At 42.1% G+C, this 19,114-nt stretch overlaps 1 protein-coding gene across 12 annotated transcripts in view; it reads left to right on the top strand.

The window, feature by feature from the left end:
- LDB3 (LIM domain binding 3) overlaps positions 1–19,114 on the top strand; it is a 264,318-nt gene that overhangs the window by 158,630 nt on the left and 86,574 nt on the right. The gene's annotated exons all lie outside the window — the stretch shown is intronic.

The raw sequence follows: 19,114 nt of genomic DNA, 5'->3' as shown, positions 1-19,114 counted from the left end.
AAATTACACTGCTTAGCCAGTATTGCACCACCTGACATCCGCCGGAAAGTAATAGCCAATAGTGAAAGGACCAAGGCAGAGACATCTCTAGCACATCCCCTGTTTGGGTATCAGCCAACACGTCAACGACTCAAATCTAGACATAGTTTTCTAAGATCTACAGAGACACTCGCCGAAACACCTCAGCAAGTGAGAGTCCAAAAGTGGCAGGCTCAAACCCAGAACCTCAATCCGTGGGTGATACCAAATGAGAGACTCCCCCCTGGGCACACAGAGGACTGGGCAACTTGGAAGGCACTGAACAGACTGTGCTCTGGCACCACAAGATGCAGAGCCAACCTTCAGAAATGGGGCTACAAAGTGGAATCCTCGACATGCGAATGTGGAGAAGAGCAAACCACTGACCACCTGCTGCAATGCAACCTGAGCCCTGCCACATGCACAGTGGAGGACCTTCTTGCAGCAACACCAGAAGCACTCCAAGTGGCCAGCTACTGGTCAAAGGACATTTAATCAACTACCAAAGTCACAAATTTTGTATTTTGTATGTTTGTTTGCTTTGTTCTGTTAGAAATGTAATATAATTGACTGGTTGCCCTGACACGACAAATAAATAAACCTAGTTTTATTTCTACTCTATTACTGATAGAAAACCAGTAGTGGTAATTCCTCAGTAACAATTAATTTGGAATTAAGATTCTGCACTTTTAGTATGAGCCTGCTCAATTTTTAACATCTCACCTTGCAAAACAACCTCCCTGGTTACCTGCCCCCATTGTGCAGTAGGCTCTTGTACAATATATCTATCTTCACTCTTGCTTCTTGCTATGAAGTAGGCATTAGCTAATAAAAGATGGTGCCAATAAATGTGTTCACCTTACAGAGATAATCCCTTTTTGCTTGCGCTTGCTGAAAAATACAAGCGTGGTCATTCTTTAGAGTAGAAACAATTGGGATCTTAATCTCAATGTATGCTACATGTGTAGAGTTATACCTGGCTAATAATACTCATTTAAGCACATGTGCTCTGTGAAAGCAGTATAGCATTAGTGCAAGAAACACACAATGGAGAGTAAATCAGTTTGCACAAATGAGGATTTTCTTGAGCAAAGAAGCCCACAATTTATGGAAAACTGATTTGTGGGTGTTTTTGAATTCTCTCTGTCATCATATGTAAACTAGCTTTTCACAGCAATACTCGATAGGGATGATGAGGTAGTATCAAATTGGAAAAGGGTGAAATGCACCTTCAAATAACTGTGCAATCATTTCTAGCCTCAGACATTTTCTCATATTTTTCCCATCCTTGTCCCAAATTGTAAACATTAAATGGGACAGTTCACATTGGCCCTTCTTTGATAGAACCTCATGGGAAATGTCAAGAGGCTGAAAGTATGTGTCTTGCTCTTTTTTTGCCAAATTTGTTCTGCATGGCATCACAGAGGAAAACTAAATCACAGCAATTTTCTGTATTCTTCATGTATCAAAGTATTGTTAGAGCCATGGTACAAAAGACCAGTTCCATTGCAGTCATAAAATAAAACTATTCTAGCAAGGTGACAGTAATGTGTCTCCAGAGATGAAGCCCAATGCATAGGATAACAGCCTCCTCTTCTGGCCAGTTGAAAAGTTACATTGGCTTCATAGGAAAAATGTATCTCAGTTTTTGTAATCCTTACTATACACTGGGACAAGCCGAGAGAGGGAAGAGAAAGATATAAAGAAGGTCTATAGCCTAGTGGCAGCACTCATGCTTTTATGCAGAAGATTCCTTATTGAATCTTTGGCCTCACCTGCTGAAATTATCAGATAACACAGGGTCACAGGGGTTGCCAACTCATGGACCGCCACAGGACTGCATGTCCCTTTCCCATTAATATTACTGGAGCCCCCAATGGCACAGTGGGTTAAACCCATGGGCAAGCAGGACTGAAGACCGACAGGTCGCAGGTTCGAATCCGGGGAGAGCGTGGATGAGCTCCCTCTATCAGCTCCAGCTCCTCATGCAGGGACATGAGAGAAGCCTCCCACAAGGATGGTATAAAACATCAAAACATCCAGGCGTCCCCTGGGCAATGTCCTCACAGACAGCCAATTCTCTCACACTAGAAGCGACTTGCAGTTTCTCAAGTTGCTCCTAACACAACAAAAAAATTAATATTACTGCTAACAATAGAAGACAGGAGTGCACTCTTCCAAAAAAGTGAGTATACTGGCAATTCTAATTTAAGAATTTCTCTGGAACTAGACTAGAAAAATTATGCTGTAAGAAATTAAACAACCTGATTACCACAAGGGCATCCGATCTCATCTGATTTTGGAATATAAACAGAGGGGGCCCTCCATACAGTACCTTTATTGCGGTATCTACCGCAATAAATGAGGGGCTGTCCAGACAATGGTCTGGACAGTCCCAAATTAATTCGCTACAAACTAGGAAAACCCTAGTTTGTAGCAAATTAATTACATAGTGGGTTTTTTCCATGTCTTCTTGGAAGGCGCAGAATAAACCAACTATTTCCAGTTTCGGATTGAAGAATACTGCAGTCCAGACAGTATTATCACAGTTTACCAGGCTAAATAAGCCCGGTAAACTGTGGAAATACCCTCCCCAAAGCCACCAGGTCCCTTAAAAAAGTAATGAAGACTTACCTGGCCTCCATTACAGGTTTCAGCCAGCTCAGGAGAGCGGGGGGGGGGGAGCATTTTCTCCCCCCCCCCCCCCCGCTCTCCTGAGCTGGCTGAAGCCTGTAATGGAGGCCAGGTAAGTTTTCATTACTTTTTCATTACATCATTTCTACATGCCAGGAGAGCTGGCCAAAGCCTGTAATGGAGGCTGGATAAGTTCTCATTACTTTTCTAAGGGGTCTGGGGGCTTTGGGTTGGAGGTAGGGCCTCCAGACGTTCTCTCGGGCTAGTCCCAGAAAGTGCACGGTGGGTGTGGATAGGCCCCCAGGAAAATCCGCATTTTTAAAACATGGATTCTCCTGGGATAAAGGCCTGTCTGGATCCACCAAAGGTCAACCCTGGTGAATACTTGGATAAAAGATAGATGATGAATGCCAGATACTGTAGGCTACATTTCAGAGGAAGGAATGGGAAAAATCACCTACTTCCTGGCTAAGAAAATCCTAGGAAATTAATGGTGTCATCACAAGTTGATGACTCAAAGACATACACACAAACATAAGCGATAATAACTATAGTATAATAAATGTTATGGTAGCATATGTGTCTGCAAAATACTTACATAGGAGCACATAAATGTGACAGCAGAGGTATGTATAACACAACACTGTATGTGCGCTGCTGAAGTTACAGCCTGTGATGGAAAGAATCTCCATCAGGGAATAACTGGGAACGCAGTTTCCCACTGGACTGTAGAGTATACTCAGTGTTTGTTGTTAATGGCCTTCATGCTGTTTCTAATGTATGCTGACCCTAAGATGAAATTATCACAGTGTTTTCTGGGGCTGAGAGTAAATGGCATGCTCAAGATCATCCAGTGAGTTTCCATGGCCAAGTGGTTCTGGAAACAGATACCAGCCATGATGGGTAATCAAAGAGATTACCAACAAGTTCAGGTTGAGTTTCCCTTATCTGTAATTCTTGGGGCCACATGCGATTTGAATTTTTCTGGATTTTGGAATACCTGTATGTGCTTATACTATATGTACATACATACATACATAATGAGATATCTTGAAAGTGTGAACCAAAAGTCAACACAAAATTAATTGATGTTTTATATATACCTTATACAAATAGCTTGAAAGTAATTGTATACAATGTTTTGAATAATGTTGTGCATAAAGCAAAATTTATGTATGTTCAGCCATCAGAAAGCAGAGATGTCACTATCTCAGACACCCATGTGGACCTTTTCGGATTTTGGAGTATTTCAGCTTTTGGAATTCCGTATAAAGGATGCTCAACCGACATCTCTGTTTCGTTAGGGCCAATCAGATTCCAAGCAATTAGTCTACCAACTACTGCCCTGTGTCACAGTGGGTTAAACTGCAGAGCTGCTAAACTTGTTAATTGAAAGGTCACAGGTTCGAATCTGGGGAGCAGCATGAGCTTCCACTGTCAGCCCCAGCTTCTGCCAACCTAGCAGTTCGAAAACATGCAAATGTGAGTAGATCAATAGGTACCACTCCAGCGGGAAGGTAGTGGCACTCCATGCAGCCATGCCGTCTTAGAAATGGAGATGAGCACCAACACCCAGAGACAGACACGACTGGACTTAATGTCAGGGAAAAACCTTTACCTAGTCTATTTTTAGCTCTGTGATGTGATCCTGCAAATATTTTAGTAGGTAGAGCTAATTTGAAAAGCAAGCAAGATTCAAATCCTGTTACACACAGGGCAGAAAACTGCAGCATCTCCATGAGTCTGAAAAGCAGATTCAGTCTTTGGCCCCCTTCTACACTACCATATAAAATCCTGTTTATGTGCCTTGAACTGGATTATATGGCAGCGTATAATCCAATTCAAAGTAGATTCATATAATCCAATTCAAAGTAGATAATGTGGATTATCTGCTTGGATAATCTGTATTATATGACAGTGTAGAAGGGGCCTTTGGTGTGCTCCTGACCCACCAGATTCTCCAGGCACCCCACCTCTTCAAGCAAATGCACCTCAGTTAGCAGATGCATCTGGTGCCCATCAAGGGGCTACTTTTTTGTATGAGAAAGATCAGTATGTCTTCATGTAACATTATTTATTAAGGTCTCTAGGAACACAGAGGGAACATCTGATTTAAAAATAAACTGAAAAAATCCAGAGTTGTCCTGAATGTTTACGAGATGGCACAGCCCTTAAAGGCTTCTACTGGCTTCTGCCCAAAACTAAAAGTTTTCCCTCTCACACAGCACTGAGGCCTTTTGCACTTGCTTCTGGGGGCATTATCGCACAAGGCTTTCAGCATGTGTGTTTGAGGCTTCCTAACCACAAATGGAAACATTTACCATTGAATGATGTCATTGTACAGCACCCACCCAAAATCAGTGTTCAACTCAGTGTCAGGCAGACTTAAAAAAAAATCGGGGGACTCCTATTTTTAGTCAGCTGAAAGTACTTTGAATTGGTATTCAAACGGTTCCGGCCCAGCTTACCTGTCCAAACACATCTCTCCCTATGAACCTTCTAGGTCTCTAAGATCATCTGGGGAGGCCCTGCTCTCGGTCCTGCCTCCTTCGCAGATGCGGTGGCCACTGGCTATGGAACGCCCTCCTTAGGGATATTAGATCAGCCCCCTCCTTCCTAACATTTTGAAAAAGAGTCAAAACCTGGCTTTTTGATCAAGCATTTGTAGGCTATTTTAGACCCATGGAACGATCTGACAATGCGACTGGAAAATGATTTTAGTAATAGTAGTAGTAGTAGTAGTAATAATAATAATAATAATAATAATAATAATAATAATACTTTATTTATATAACGCAGTTCCCAGGTAACATCACAAAATATAGAAAGTAAAAAAAAAAACCCAGCATAACCATAAGATTAACAAACCAAAATATAAGCATAAAAATTGTCACCACAACACACATATATTAAAAGTAATCCTGCAATTAAATCCTGCAATTCAAGGCAATTAAAAAATTTAAAAGTCCGAGCCAAGATTTTTGAAAGCCCAAAAATTCTAGGTGGCCCGGGAATTAAGTGCAGGCAACAATATATTAGGTGCGGGTCTGTGGCTGTTCATTCCGGGGCCGATTAGAGGAAAGAATCCGAGTAATTGGTAGGAAGAATAAGGCTGCATTCGACAATATGTAAGACTGAGTTAGAACTGGTCATTTTCAAAGGCATGTTGAAACCACCAGGTCTTCAAGCTCTTAGGAAAGGAGGGGAGGGATGGGGCCTGTCTAATTTCCCTTGGAAGGGCATTCCAGAGATGGGGAGCCACCACTGAGAAGGCCCTCTCGTGACCACCAACTGCGCTTGAGACAGTAGTGGGACCGAGAAGAGGGCCTCCCTGGAAGATCTTAGAGCTCGTGCCGGTTCATAGAAGGAGATGTGATTGCGGAGATAGGCAGGGCCCGAACTGTTTGAGCTGTCGAGGACTTGCTTTATTGTTGTTATTGTTTCTATTGTATTTATATGGTTTATATTATATGATGATGTTATTGTAGGCATTGAATTTTGCCGTTTGTAAACTGTCCTGAGTCGCCTCTGGGCTGAGAAAGGCGGTATATAAATATGGTAAATAAACAAATAAATATTTTCAGGAGGTGCAATAATCTGAAAGCACTTCTGTTTGAACTGCTTGCCCTTTCACTTCTAGCAAGAAGCTTGAGATGATCTCTAGCTACAAAGCCATAACTTCCCTCTGTTGCCCCATTGGCTTTCTTTTTTCTAAATAAAAATCTCAATGAATGCACAGTTTTGCAGGTAATTCTTAGACACACAATCCTGTAAAGAGAACATTATCTCTTTATTTATTTATTTATTTATTTATTTATTTATTATTTCGGTTGCTTCTACCCTGCCCTTCTCATCCCGGGGGGGGGGGGGGGGGGGGGGGGGGACTCAGGGCAGCTTACACAAGCAAGGCACAATTCGATGCCCGCATTACATAACAGCAAGAACAACAACATCCGTTAACGACAGCAATTTTAGCAATAACAACAATTAACAGAAACAGTAATTATTATCGGCAAAAACAACCATAAAACCTGTAAAAGCAGATAAAAACAATAAAAGCAATACAAACCTCATTGCTGGTCAGCGTTTCAGAGTCTCAATTTCCACAGTTCCAATTTCCACACCTTGTCGGTCCTATCCATCTGGTTTCTATATCTAACTGTCAGGATGCCCAAACGCCTGGTCCCATAGCCACGTCTTTACCTTCCTCCTGAAGGCAAGGAGGGATGTTGATGCTCTGATTTCCCCCGGGAGTGAGTCCCACAGGTGGGGGGCCACCACTGAGAAGGCCCTGCTCCTCGTCCCCACCAGCCTCACTTGTGATAGCGGTGGGGTCGAGAGCAGGGCCTCCCCGGATGATCTCAAATTCTGGGATGGGATGTAGAGCGAGATACGTTCGGACAGATACGCTGAACTTTGTACTTTATACTTGAACTTTGTGGGAGGGAAATGAACTCATGTATTTTTTTTTGGTACAGAGTCTCCATTTTTTAAGGTTTTGTGTGCTGCCATTAAAAGAAATTCCAAATCAGTAGTATCCGCGGACAGGTTAGTATGGATTCTAGGAGATCGCTGCTTTCGCCCTCCATGTTATGATGGTTCATCTTGGGTCTTGCATAAACCTTTCTACTTTCTTCTTCAATTTGACCAGATTAGCAGGAAATAAATTATGGAAAAGATGTCTGAGAGCAGCTTTGTACCTCTTCAGGGAAATAAATGCCAGCAGTGACAAGTGTAGAACTACCGGCTTTGAGTGGAGGTTGCTGTGTTGTACATGGCCTTATTCCACTTATCTAAATGCAAGTTGTATGCAAAGAGAGAGTCTATTAATAGAGTCTGCTCTGCAACCGATTTCGCTAACCATATTGCACGGCCTTGATTAGCATGGATATTGGCCTCTCTTGACCATGACACTTCATTTTGAGAGGAATAATAAGTGGCAGGACTGCAATAGTCTTAGTCTCTGCCTTTCTAGGTACTAACACCTTATATGGATGCATCTGTAGGAGATCTATTTAGCTGCTAAACTTCCCTTTCTTTTTAGAATCGGTTGCTTTCCCCGCTAGAGCAAATGCACCTTTGAATCTGATTATGAAATGATGTGTGCGGTAACCGATATTGGCAGCTGCTTGGATGAGATGTTTTATTGATGCGCATCTGCTTTCCCCAAATGGGTCGATTTGGGAAGTGATGAAGTTAAAACTTTTGCTTGTCTAATGCAAATGCTTAGCTGTTTTGTTGCAAAAGTCTGGTGTGTTGGGTTGCTAACTGTTAGCCTTTCACTAATTGGATGAATAAAATGACACATTTTTGGTCACATTATTGCTAAAGGTGCCTGAAAGCCATATTTCAAATGATGGCTACTAAATTTTCTGGATTTTGTCAGGATCTGACCTGGCTTCACTCCTAAGATATCAAATTCTGTTCCCTGACATATCAGACAACCAATATATATTTAAATCAGTGTTTCTCAACCTTCCTAATGCTGCGACCCCTGAATACAGTTCCTCATGTTGTGGTGACCCCCAACCATAACATTATTTTTTGCTGCTACTTCATAACTGTAATTTTGCTATTGTTATGAATCGTAATGTAAATATTTGATATGCAGGATGTATTTTCATTCACCAGACCAAATTTGGCACAAATACTCCATACGCCCAAATTTGAATACTGGTGGAGTTGGGGGGGGGGGTTGATTTTGTCATTTAGGAGTTGTAGTTGCTGGGATTTATAGTTCACCTACAATCAAAGAGCATTGCAAACTCCACCAATGATGGAATTGTACTAAACTTGGTACACAGAACTCCCATGACTAATAGAAAGTACTGGAAGGGATTGGTGGGTTTTGGAATTTTGGAGTTGGTAGTTCACCGACATCCATAGAGCACTGTGGACACAAACAATGATGGATGTGGACCAAACTTGGCACAAATATTCAGTATGGCCAAATGTGAAAACTGGTGGAGTTTGGGGGAAATAGACCTTGACATTTGGGATTTCTAGTTGCTGGGATTTATAATTCACCTACAATCAAAGCGAATTCTGAACCTCACCAACCATAGAATTGGGTCAAACTTCCCACACAGAACCCCCATGACCAACCGAAACCCGCTAAAAACCCCTCACGACACCCCTCCCCCAGGGTCCTGAGCCCCAGGTTGAGAAATGCTGATTTAAATTGAAAGGATGGCAACCCAACCTTACCAATATGTCCAGAATGCCAGAGCTGAAGACCTTTTTATTTTGCATGTATTCTATGATTGTCTTTCTCTCTCTCTCTTCTCCCCCCTCCCCTTTCTTATTTCTTTGCTCCTGCATGTTTGCTTCTACAGGATACTGTTCTGGAAGTCAATGGAAACCGTGCAAACGTCAGTCCGCTAACTAGCACGTCAGCTGGGCCTATGAGTAATACTTTAGCAAGCAATGGAGTATATACAGGCTACCTCAGCAAACAAGAGACCACCCTATCACATAGTTCTTCCTTCTTACAGACTACTACCATTAGGTCGTCCATGTCCTCACAGTCTGTGACACCTGATCTCTCGCCAGCAAAAAGTGACCTAGGGTCAAAAGCAAGCTCAGTCATTACAGATGGCAGTAGCTCTAAAGACCAGCTGAGCCCAGCAAGGCAATATAACAACCCCATTGGCCTATACTCAGCAGACACTCTCAGGGAGATGGCCGAAAGGCATAAATTAAGTCTCACACAAAAGACTTCAAAAGGTGGACTTCTTAGCGGGTATGTAAATAATAAACTTGTTTTATAATGCATTCAGACTAGTCTGGGGAATTTGTACGGCTAATTGAGAGCATTCTAGAAAAGAGAAAGTCCGTTTATCCTGAATTCATCATCAAATACGGAACATAGGGATTTGTCTTACTGAGTCCATTCAGGTCAATTGTGATCAGGTAGATGTCCTTTGAGAAGCTTCCAAAGAAGACATAATCCTCTTTCTTCACCCCAGGCATCCCAAGGTAATCATAAATGTGCTGATCCTGAGCATTGACTGGTATTTTCCTTTTTTAAAATCCCGTTAAAATAGAGTTTTAAATCACTGCTCTTGAAATAATCACTGGTTTTTTGAGTGATGCTCTCCTGTGACTCCCTACAGGATATGGCTAGGGACCTCATCACATCAGTTGTCAGTTTCACCACGTGTTCAGTCGCATGCTGGGCTTGAAATGAATTGCTTTTAAAACAGGACATGCAACTTTAGCCCAGCGGGAAGCCAGGGGCCCCGAAGAGAAGCTCTTAGAGAATTTTCCTCCATAAACAGTCTCTAGAGGGCTTGTAAAATATAATAAAGTCTTTTATTGGTGAACAATCAACAGAAACTTCTTTTGTCTTTAAAAGGTTAAACAAATCCATTGAGACCCGACTGTAGGTTGGGGGGGGGGGTGGCATCATCCAGCTTCCCCCTCACCCCATCTCACAGGGGAAAGTGCCCCCACGGCTTCCCCCCCAAACTCTACATGAATACTCAATATGCCCAAATGTGAACACCAGTGGAGTTTGGGGAAAATAGAATCCTGACATTGGGAGTTGTAATTGCTGGGATTTATAGTTCACCTACAACCATAGAGCATTTTGAAGCCCACCAATGATAGAATTGGGCCAAACCTCCCACACAGAAACCCCATGAGGACCACAGCAACTGCTATAGTATTTTGTTTTCAACAACAACAGTATTTCTAACGGCCCACAGTCCCTTCAATGAACAGATATAGTATGAAACTGATGTTACATAAGGATCTTTTCATGGTTTTATTTAGACCAAAAGCTTTTTTGCAAATTGATTTCACTTCTTAAGTATGAAGGCTTGACCATCATTATAACTCTGCCACTTTCATTACCATCTGCTATGCAGGTTTTATGTACCATTATTAAGATAGGCATGTTGCCTTTTGATAATACAAAAATAATTAATGCAATGGTTTTAATCCCTGCTTATCAAGGTTTGTGCAAGTTTTTTCATCAGCTCCTACGAACAGCATATTGTGTAGGCTAGTATAGTTATAAAGGCAAAAAAGAAAAAGAGATAAAACTTTTTTGTGCTGTCTTTTTAAGGATGCTTATTGATCCCAGGGTGGAAAACCCTTAATCCCCTGAGGAGCATAATCACTCATGAAATTATTGTAGTGTTATTGAGGGGAAAATGCACATGCTGTCATTTTGATCCTCTGGCCATGCAAAATGTTAAGCTTTAATTGTCTTCCAGATTTTTTAGTATGTATGAGAAGCCCTTATGGTTTGCAGAAGCATAATTTACTCAGTTCCATCATCAGTATTTGCTAGGCATGCTAGTTCTAAAGTATTACAAAACTAAAGTTCTGATGGTGAAATCTAGGGGGTGCTGGTGCTTTGTTTCTACAGTAGTGGTTCTCAAGCTTCCTATTGCCATGACCCCTTAATAGAGTTCCTTATGTTGTGGTGACCCCCAACCATAAAATCTTTTCATTGCTACTTCATAACTGTCATTTTGCTTCTGATATCAATTGTAATGTAAATATCTGATGTATTTTCATTTACTGGACCAAATTTGGCACAAATACTCAATACACCCAAGTTTGAATACTGGTGGGGGGGGGGGGTGTCATTTGGGAGTTGCTGGGATTTATAGTTAACCTACAATCAAAGAGCATTCTGGACTCCACCAATGATCAAATTGAACCAAACTTGGCACCCAGAACTCCCATGACCAACAGAAAATGCTGGAGGGTTTGGTGGGCATTGACCTTGAGTTTTGAAGTTGTGGTTCACCTCCATCCAGAGAGCACTGTGGACTCAAACAATGATGGATCTGGGCCAAACTTGGCACAGGTGCTTAATATGCCCAAATGTGGACAATGGTGGAGTTTGGGGGAGATAAACATTGACAGTTGTAGTTACTGGGATGTATAGTTTACCTACAATCAAAGGGCATTCTGAAACCCATCAATGACAGAATTGGGAGAAACTTCCCACACAGAAACCCCATGCCCAACAGAAAATACTGTGTTTTCTGATGGTCTTTGGCGACCCCTCTGACACCCCCTTGTGACCAGGGGCGGCTCAACCCATTATGCAAAGTAAGCATTTGCAGTATAGTTGATTTTGCCCAGGGGCGCTCTTGAGGCACTCTTGGAGGAAAATAGACCTTGACATATGCGAGTTGTAGTTACTGGGATGTATAGTTCACCTACAATCAAAGAGCATTCTGAACTCCACTAATGATGGAACTGAACCAAATATGGCACACAGAACTCCCACAACGAACAGAAAATATATATCAGTGATTGGCTGGGGGGGGGGGGAGCGCCAAAATACTGTTTGCTTGCCATTGAAAATTACCTAGGGCTGCCTCTGCTTGTGACCCCTCCAGGGGTCCCGACCCCCAGGTTGAGAAACCCTGTTCTACAGTGTTGCTAAAGTTCTGGTGGTGAAAATTTCAGACTCTTAACAAAACTTTCAAAAATTCATTATTATTTCATTGTTGGTTATTTTTATCACAAAACTGATTAGGAACTGCCATTTATAATGAAATTTTGAACATTTTGTTAGAGTTCTGAAATATTTACCTCCAGAACTTTAGCAACACTGTAGAAGCAAAGCACCAGTGCCCCCTAGTTTTTACCACCAGAACTTTAGTTAGTAAGTACTTTAGAACCATTTAGAACCATAGATTGCCCATGCCTAGTATTTGCATTTAATATGCATCGATGTATAATGGGCACAAAACAGAAAGGTTATTTTCTGTTTTGTTAGCTTTGGAACTGATCTTCAGGAGAAAAGTATTTGTTTTATTTTGGTGGTAGATGCTGCTGGTTTTCCCCCAGGTTTGTGGATTTTTGGTATTCTGACCTGGCTCTTGAACCCTTAGAACCTTGAATCTTTGGACTGGCTTTTGACTATGGTATAGACTCTTGATCGCTGGACTTTGCTCATTGAACTCTCAGTGTTTGACCACTGGACCGGACCTTTTGACTATGGTGTTATCTTGAACCTGCAACAGTGTTTTCTGTCAGTTTTGTTTATATTCTGTGGCTAAATACTATCTTTATGTTTTGGACTATTAAAATAGCCAGAAAGTAAGTGCTGTTTTAATTAAACTGTTTGATACAAACTGGGTGATTGTTTGATTCACCTCTGCCTGAATAACGGCAGTGCCCTGGCATCGTGACAATCACAATGCAGTCAAAATCCAAATTATTCTTGAGAAAAAAAAACACATAAACTAAAAAAGGCAGCAGTAATAGCTTTTGCCTTAGCTTATTGCAAGGGCAAAACTCTGTCCCTTGGTGTCTTGAGTGCAAGGTACTTCTGCACTTTGTACTGCTTGCAACAACTGAAATGAGCTGAGGACAAAGGGAGAAAGTGGTAGAAGGAAAGAAAGCTAGAATATTTTGAAAGCAGCTAGACAAGTGGGAAGATAGGGGATTAAGATGGTTTTTTTCTTACCAAATTGATATAGTTGAATGGGATAGTATAGGGGAATATAGCCTTATAGGAAACACAAAATGAAGTCTAGGAAACCATAATACCAAGTGCCAAGTTCCAGTATCTTTCAGATTTCAGTGTGGTGGCTTCTTTTGTCTAATGTGTATTGACCTGTCAAAGTAACTAGCACCCTCTCAAGATCTGGGTCTGACATCTCTACATGTTTCCTGAAAGAAAACATGCCCACTGAGCTGATTTAAGTTGGCTCCGGTAGGCACAGCCTTCGAGTTGCCCACCTCCAGAACCACAGGAATGTGAAGTCTTTTCATTGTTTACATTCTGTCTGGGAGGTCTTTTGAAATCCTAATCACAGTAGTGGCTCTCCTCTTTTATTCAAGGGTATCTTACTAAAGGCTTATGCTGTACTTTAAAATATTGCTTTACGTGCATGGGCATAGCTGAGAGGATTAGTACAGCCAACAGCAACCACTTCAGAAAATGATACTATTACACCATGTTTCTCTGTAAGCAGATGCCCAGCTGTCCTGCACATTCCTAAAATGGATATAGAATCGCTGATCTGCTTACGAACTACAACTTGTTCTTAATATATCTCTGTGAGTTTCTCTTAATAGGCTGATACATTTGGATTAAAACTGGGTTTACCGCATTGGCGGGATAATATTCTTCATTGTGAGTAACTGAAGCACAGGAAACTAGGTGTTGGCCTGTGGAAGCCTTTAATTATTTATCCCAATAAATGTGACTTTTAAAGAAAATTTGACCCCCTGGTTTGTGGAGAATTCCTTTCCTTTCATTCTTTTATATTGCATCTGTGTCCTGCTCTCGGTCCCACCAGCCTCGCAAGTGTGTCCTGTGGGGACGAGGGACAGGGCCTTCTCGTTGGTGACCCCTTGCTTTTGGAATTCACTCCCCAGCGAGATTAGATTGGCGTCCTTCCTCCTTTCCTTTAGGAAAAAAATTGAAACCATGATTTTGGAACCAGACTTTCGGTTAGTAGGCACAGCGGCACTTTGGACATTGAATTGGACCATGATTGTTATGATAATGGAAACAACTATGTGACTGTATGATTAATGTTATTGTTTTTAATCTATTGAATATTTATGGTTTTATATTATTGTTATATTGATATTGCGGGATTGAATTGTTGCCAATGTTAGCCGCTCTGAGTCCCCACTCAGGGTTGAGAAGAATGGGGTAAAAATGCTGTAAATAAATAAAATAAATAAAGGGAGGGGGAGGTTAAGGGTCATAACCCTCCCCCCCCCCCCCGACCTGAAACCTGGTTTACTCAAGAATTTTAACTGGTTAACCAAGTTATGAGTAAACCAGGTTTCTTTTTTAACCTGACACATTGAATGTTTAACCATCCCCCCCTTGCTACAGCCCTGGGCACGGACTACTACTCCTTAAAGCAGTGATTTTCAACTTTGGGTCCTCAGGTGTTTTGGCCTACAACTCCCAGAAAATTTACCAGCTGTTAGGATTTCTGGGAGATGAAGGCCAAAAACATCTGGAAACCCACAAGTTGAGAACCACTGCCTTAGAGAGTGTAAACCAAGGTGCTTGTTTATAAAGCTATTTTCCTCCCAACCCTGCTATATGCCTGTGAAACGTGGACTATCTACAGACCTCACATGCAACTCCTGGAACGATTCCATCAGCGCTGCCTCCGGAAAATCCTGCAAATTTCTTGGGAAGACAAGTGGACAAACATCAGTGTGCTGGAAGAAGCTAAGATCACGAGCATTGAAGCGATGGTCCTGCACCATCAACTCTGCTGGACCGGCCACGTAGTCCGGATGCCCGACCACCGTCTCCCAAAGCAGTTGCTCTAATCCGAACTCAAGAACAGAAAACAGAATGTTGGTGGACAGGAAAAGAGATTTAAAGATGGGAAAAGAGATTCAAAGCCAACCTTAATAACTCCGGCATAGACACTGAGAACTGGGAAGCCCTGGCCCTTGAGCACTCCAGCTGGAGATCAGCTGTGACCAGCAGTGCTGCAGAATTTGAAGAAGCACGAATGGAGGGCGAAAGGGAGAAGCGTGCCAAGAGGAAGGTGTGTCAAGCCAACCCGACCAGAACCGCCTTCCACCTGGAAACCAATGCCCTCACTGTGGGAGAACATGCAGGTCAAGAATAGAGCTCCACAGTCACCTATGGATCCACAAGAATACTGATCCTGGAAGACTATCCTACTCGGCCAATGAGGGATCACCTAAGTAAGTAAGTAAACCAAGGGCTCCCCACACAGAATATAACCCAGAATATTAAGGCTGATAATCCACAAATCTGCTTTGAACTGGATTAACTGAGTCCACACTGTCATATTATCCAGTTCAATGTGGATTTTATACAGCTGTGTAGAAGGGGCCCTAGTTAAAAACACATTTACTGCTCCATAAGATGTGAATGTCAGAAGAAAGACTCTGAAAACGACAACGAAACAATTGTACTTGGATTTAGTTCTGGGGGTAATGTGCTGGCATTCTACAACAGTGCATAACAGACTACGTCAAACCCTTAGGTTAGTAATCATGATATTTCCAACTGGGGGGAGTGATTGGATTATTTGCATCCATTCCAGTTTGGCTTCTAGCCCAGTCTGGAATAAAGCTGGGCTGCCCTTCCTGGTATCCTGTTGGGGCCATCTGGTCAGAATTGATTTATGAGGCATTACTTCTGAGTGATTGCATTTCTTCTTGCTCAGCCCCAGCAGATGGTGCTATGAGACTGCTATTCTACCTAAGAGCCTTTGGTTTGCAGGCAAAACAAGATGATCTCTTTCTTGTTTTCAGTGTCTACCTAAAATTGCTGGTATGAATCAGTGGGGAGTTTAGCAGAGGGGTCATCACTATGTATTGATACTCAGGCATGCCTCTCTGTTCCATAGTGTAATCCTGAATAGGCAAAAAAATTGCCTGTCATCAACTCTGAAATGGATGGCTAAACAAGGTAAAATAAAATTAAATGGTGCATTAATTATGATCTATCTCCGATAGTCATAGGCGATCACTTCTAGCTGAGTATGATTGTCTTCCGAGGGTAGAGTCTTGGTGGTGGTTCCGTAAGAAACTGTAGAGACATGAGCCAATAATGTGATGATGTGGCAAAAAAAAGCAATGGGATTTTGGCCTGAATCAATAGCAGCATAGTGTCTAGATCTAGGGAAGTCATGCTACCCCACTATTCCGCTTTGGTTAGACCACATGTGGAATATTGTGTCCAATTCTGGGCACCACAATTCAAGAGAGATATTGACAAGCTGGAATATGTCCAGAGGAGAGCGACTAAAATGATCAAGGGTCTGGAGAACAAGCCTATGAGGAGCGGCTTAAGGAGCTGGGCATGTTTAGCCTGAAGAAGAGAAGGCTGAGAGGGGATATGATAGCCATGTATAAATATATGAGAGGAAGCCACAGGGAGGAGGGAGCAAGCTTGTTTTCTGCTTCCCTGGAGACTAGGACGTGAAACAATGGCTTCAAACTACAAGAAAGGAGATTCCATCTGAACATGAGGAAGAACTTCCTGACTGTGAGAGCCATTCAGCAGTGGAACTCTCTGCCCCGGAGTGTGGTGGAGGCTCCTTCTTTGGAAGCTTTTAAACAGAGGCTGGATGGCCATCTGTCAGGGTTGATTTGAATGCAATATTCCTGCTGCTCGGCAGGGGGTTGGACTGGATGGCCCATGAGGTCTCTTCCAACTCTTTGATTCTATGACCTCTTCTGGATCAACATCGTCTTTCTTGTCACATTTCTCCCTTTTGCCCTCTATTCACACTTCTTCAAAATCCACAGCACTGTTGGTACCACCAGACCTCCAGTTAGAATGGTTGAGTGTCAGGGCTTTCCAGTTCTCGATGTTTATGCCACATTTTTTTAGCTTGGCTTTAAATGCATCTTTAAATCTCTTTTGCTATCAATTTTCCATTCTTGAGATGAGAATAAAGGAACTGCTTTAAGAGACTGTCATCGGGCATTCAGACAACATAGCCAATCTCGCAAAGTTGAGTACAGAGGATCGTTGCTTCGATGCCAGTGATCTTTGGTTCTTCCAGAATACTGATATTTGTCTGCCTGTTTCTCCAAGAGATTTGCAGGATTTTTCAGAGGCAACGCTGACAGAATCTGAGTTGTATGTTTTTTTTCGGGCTGTATGACCATGCTCTAGAACAGTGGTTCTCAACCTGGGGGTCCCCAGATGTTTTTGGCCTTCAACTCCCAGAAATCCTAACAGCTGGTAAACTGGCTGAGATTTCTGGGAGTTGTAGGCCAAAAACATCTGGGGACCCCAGGTTGAGAACTACTGCTCTAGAAGCATTCCCTCCTGATGTTTCGCCTGCATCTGTGGCAAGCATCCTCAGAGGTTGTGAGGTTGACGGAATCTTTCCAGAAGTTGAGGGAGATGGTCCATGTTTCACAGGCATACAACAGAGTTGGAAGGACAATAGCTTTATAAACAAACATCTTGGTATCTTTACCAATCCTGGATAAGACCCATTTTGGCCTTAATTCTCATTATTATTGACAAGTAAGCTATTAAATGTGTTACATTTAGCTAGATACTGAAAAATTGGTAGAATGAGTCTATTCTAATTTGGGCTGACCAACAGGATGCCAGCTTGAATATAAAAACCTTCCTGATGGGACTACTGCAATGCTTTCCATTTAGATTTCCTTTATAAACAGCTCAAGATCTTTAGTTAGTCCCAGATCCAGACCTCTGTTTGGTACCTAATGGTCAGACCGGTGCGGCTCAACCCATTACACAAAGTAAGCATTTGCAGTATAGTTGATTTTTGCCCAGGGGCACTCTTGAGGCACTCTAGGGGGAAAATAGACCTTGACATATGCGAATAGTAGTTACTGCGATGTATTGTTCACCTACAATCAAAGAGCATTCTGAACTCCACCAATGATGGAACTGAACCAAATATGGCACACAGAACTCCCACGATGAACAGAAAATATATATCAGTGATTGGTTGAGGGGGGGGGGCGGGCACCAAAATACTGTTTGCTTACCATTGAAAATTACCTAGGTCCACCTCTGTGGTCAGAGCACATTATTTCATTTTGTTCCCACTATGTTTGTTACCACAAAGTTCTGGAAGTCATGGATCCAATAACATTAAGGACTTTCTAATATCACATAAAGTTGCCCACGTTTTAAGGTCTGATTCGGAGGCACAGTTTGACATACCTTTTTTCCAGAATGTGAATCAGATGAGTTCAGTTTGCCTTTATTTGTCTTAATTTGCTTTTAATTGCTATATTTCAATATTAATATCAAATCAATACAGAGTTCATGGCATACATAAATCCGTACATCAACAAATATTAATGGAATCCTCTTCACCATCCAGTCCCTTTCACCAGATGAACCTAGTTTCTGGGGAGAAAATTTATATTTCTACTATACCCAGCTGTGTTCCTATTGAAACTTTGTTCTTTAACTACCAATTTTATTTATGGAACCCAAAGGTTATACTAAAACTTGTCATTTTATAACTTCATATCCCTCTTATGGCTACTGTAGAATGGTGTGATGCCAGAGTGCGTTGTTGTAGGTTTTTTCAGGCTATATGGCCATGGTTTAGAGGCATTCTCTCCTGACGTTTTGCTTGCATCTATGGCAAGCATCCTCAGAGGTAGTGGAGCAGGGTACCTGATGAACCAACCTGGACACAGCATTTTATTTGAGAACACAGAAATGCTGGACCACTCTCACAACCACCATGTCAGACTACGCAGAGAAGCCATTGAAATCCACAAGCATGTGGACAATTTCAACAGAAAGGAGCAAACCCTGAAAGTGAACAAAATCTGGCTACCAGTATTTAAAAACTCTAAAATTACAACAGCACAACAACAGAAAGCAGGCAGGGACATCTAATTACCTCTCAACAAATGTTTGCCCCAGACAGAGTCAGGCCAATGTATACTAATCAAGGTGGTAAGTTGAAACATTCACACCTAGCTCCAGCAGACAAGAGTCCTTTGTCTCACCCTGGTC

Source organism: Anolis sagrei, chromosome 3 (genome assembly GCF_037176765.1).
Source record: "Anolis sagrei isolate rAnoSag1 chromosome 3, rAnoSag1.mat, whole genome shotgun sequence".
NCBI lineage: Eukaryota > Metazoa > Chordata > Lepidosauria > Squamata > Dactyloidae > Anolis > Anolis sagrei.
The sequence above is the reverse complement of the archived record's forward strand: the minus strand, read 5'-3'. Positions and strand labels throughout refer to the sequence as shown.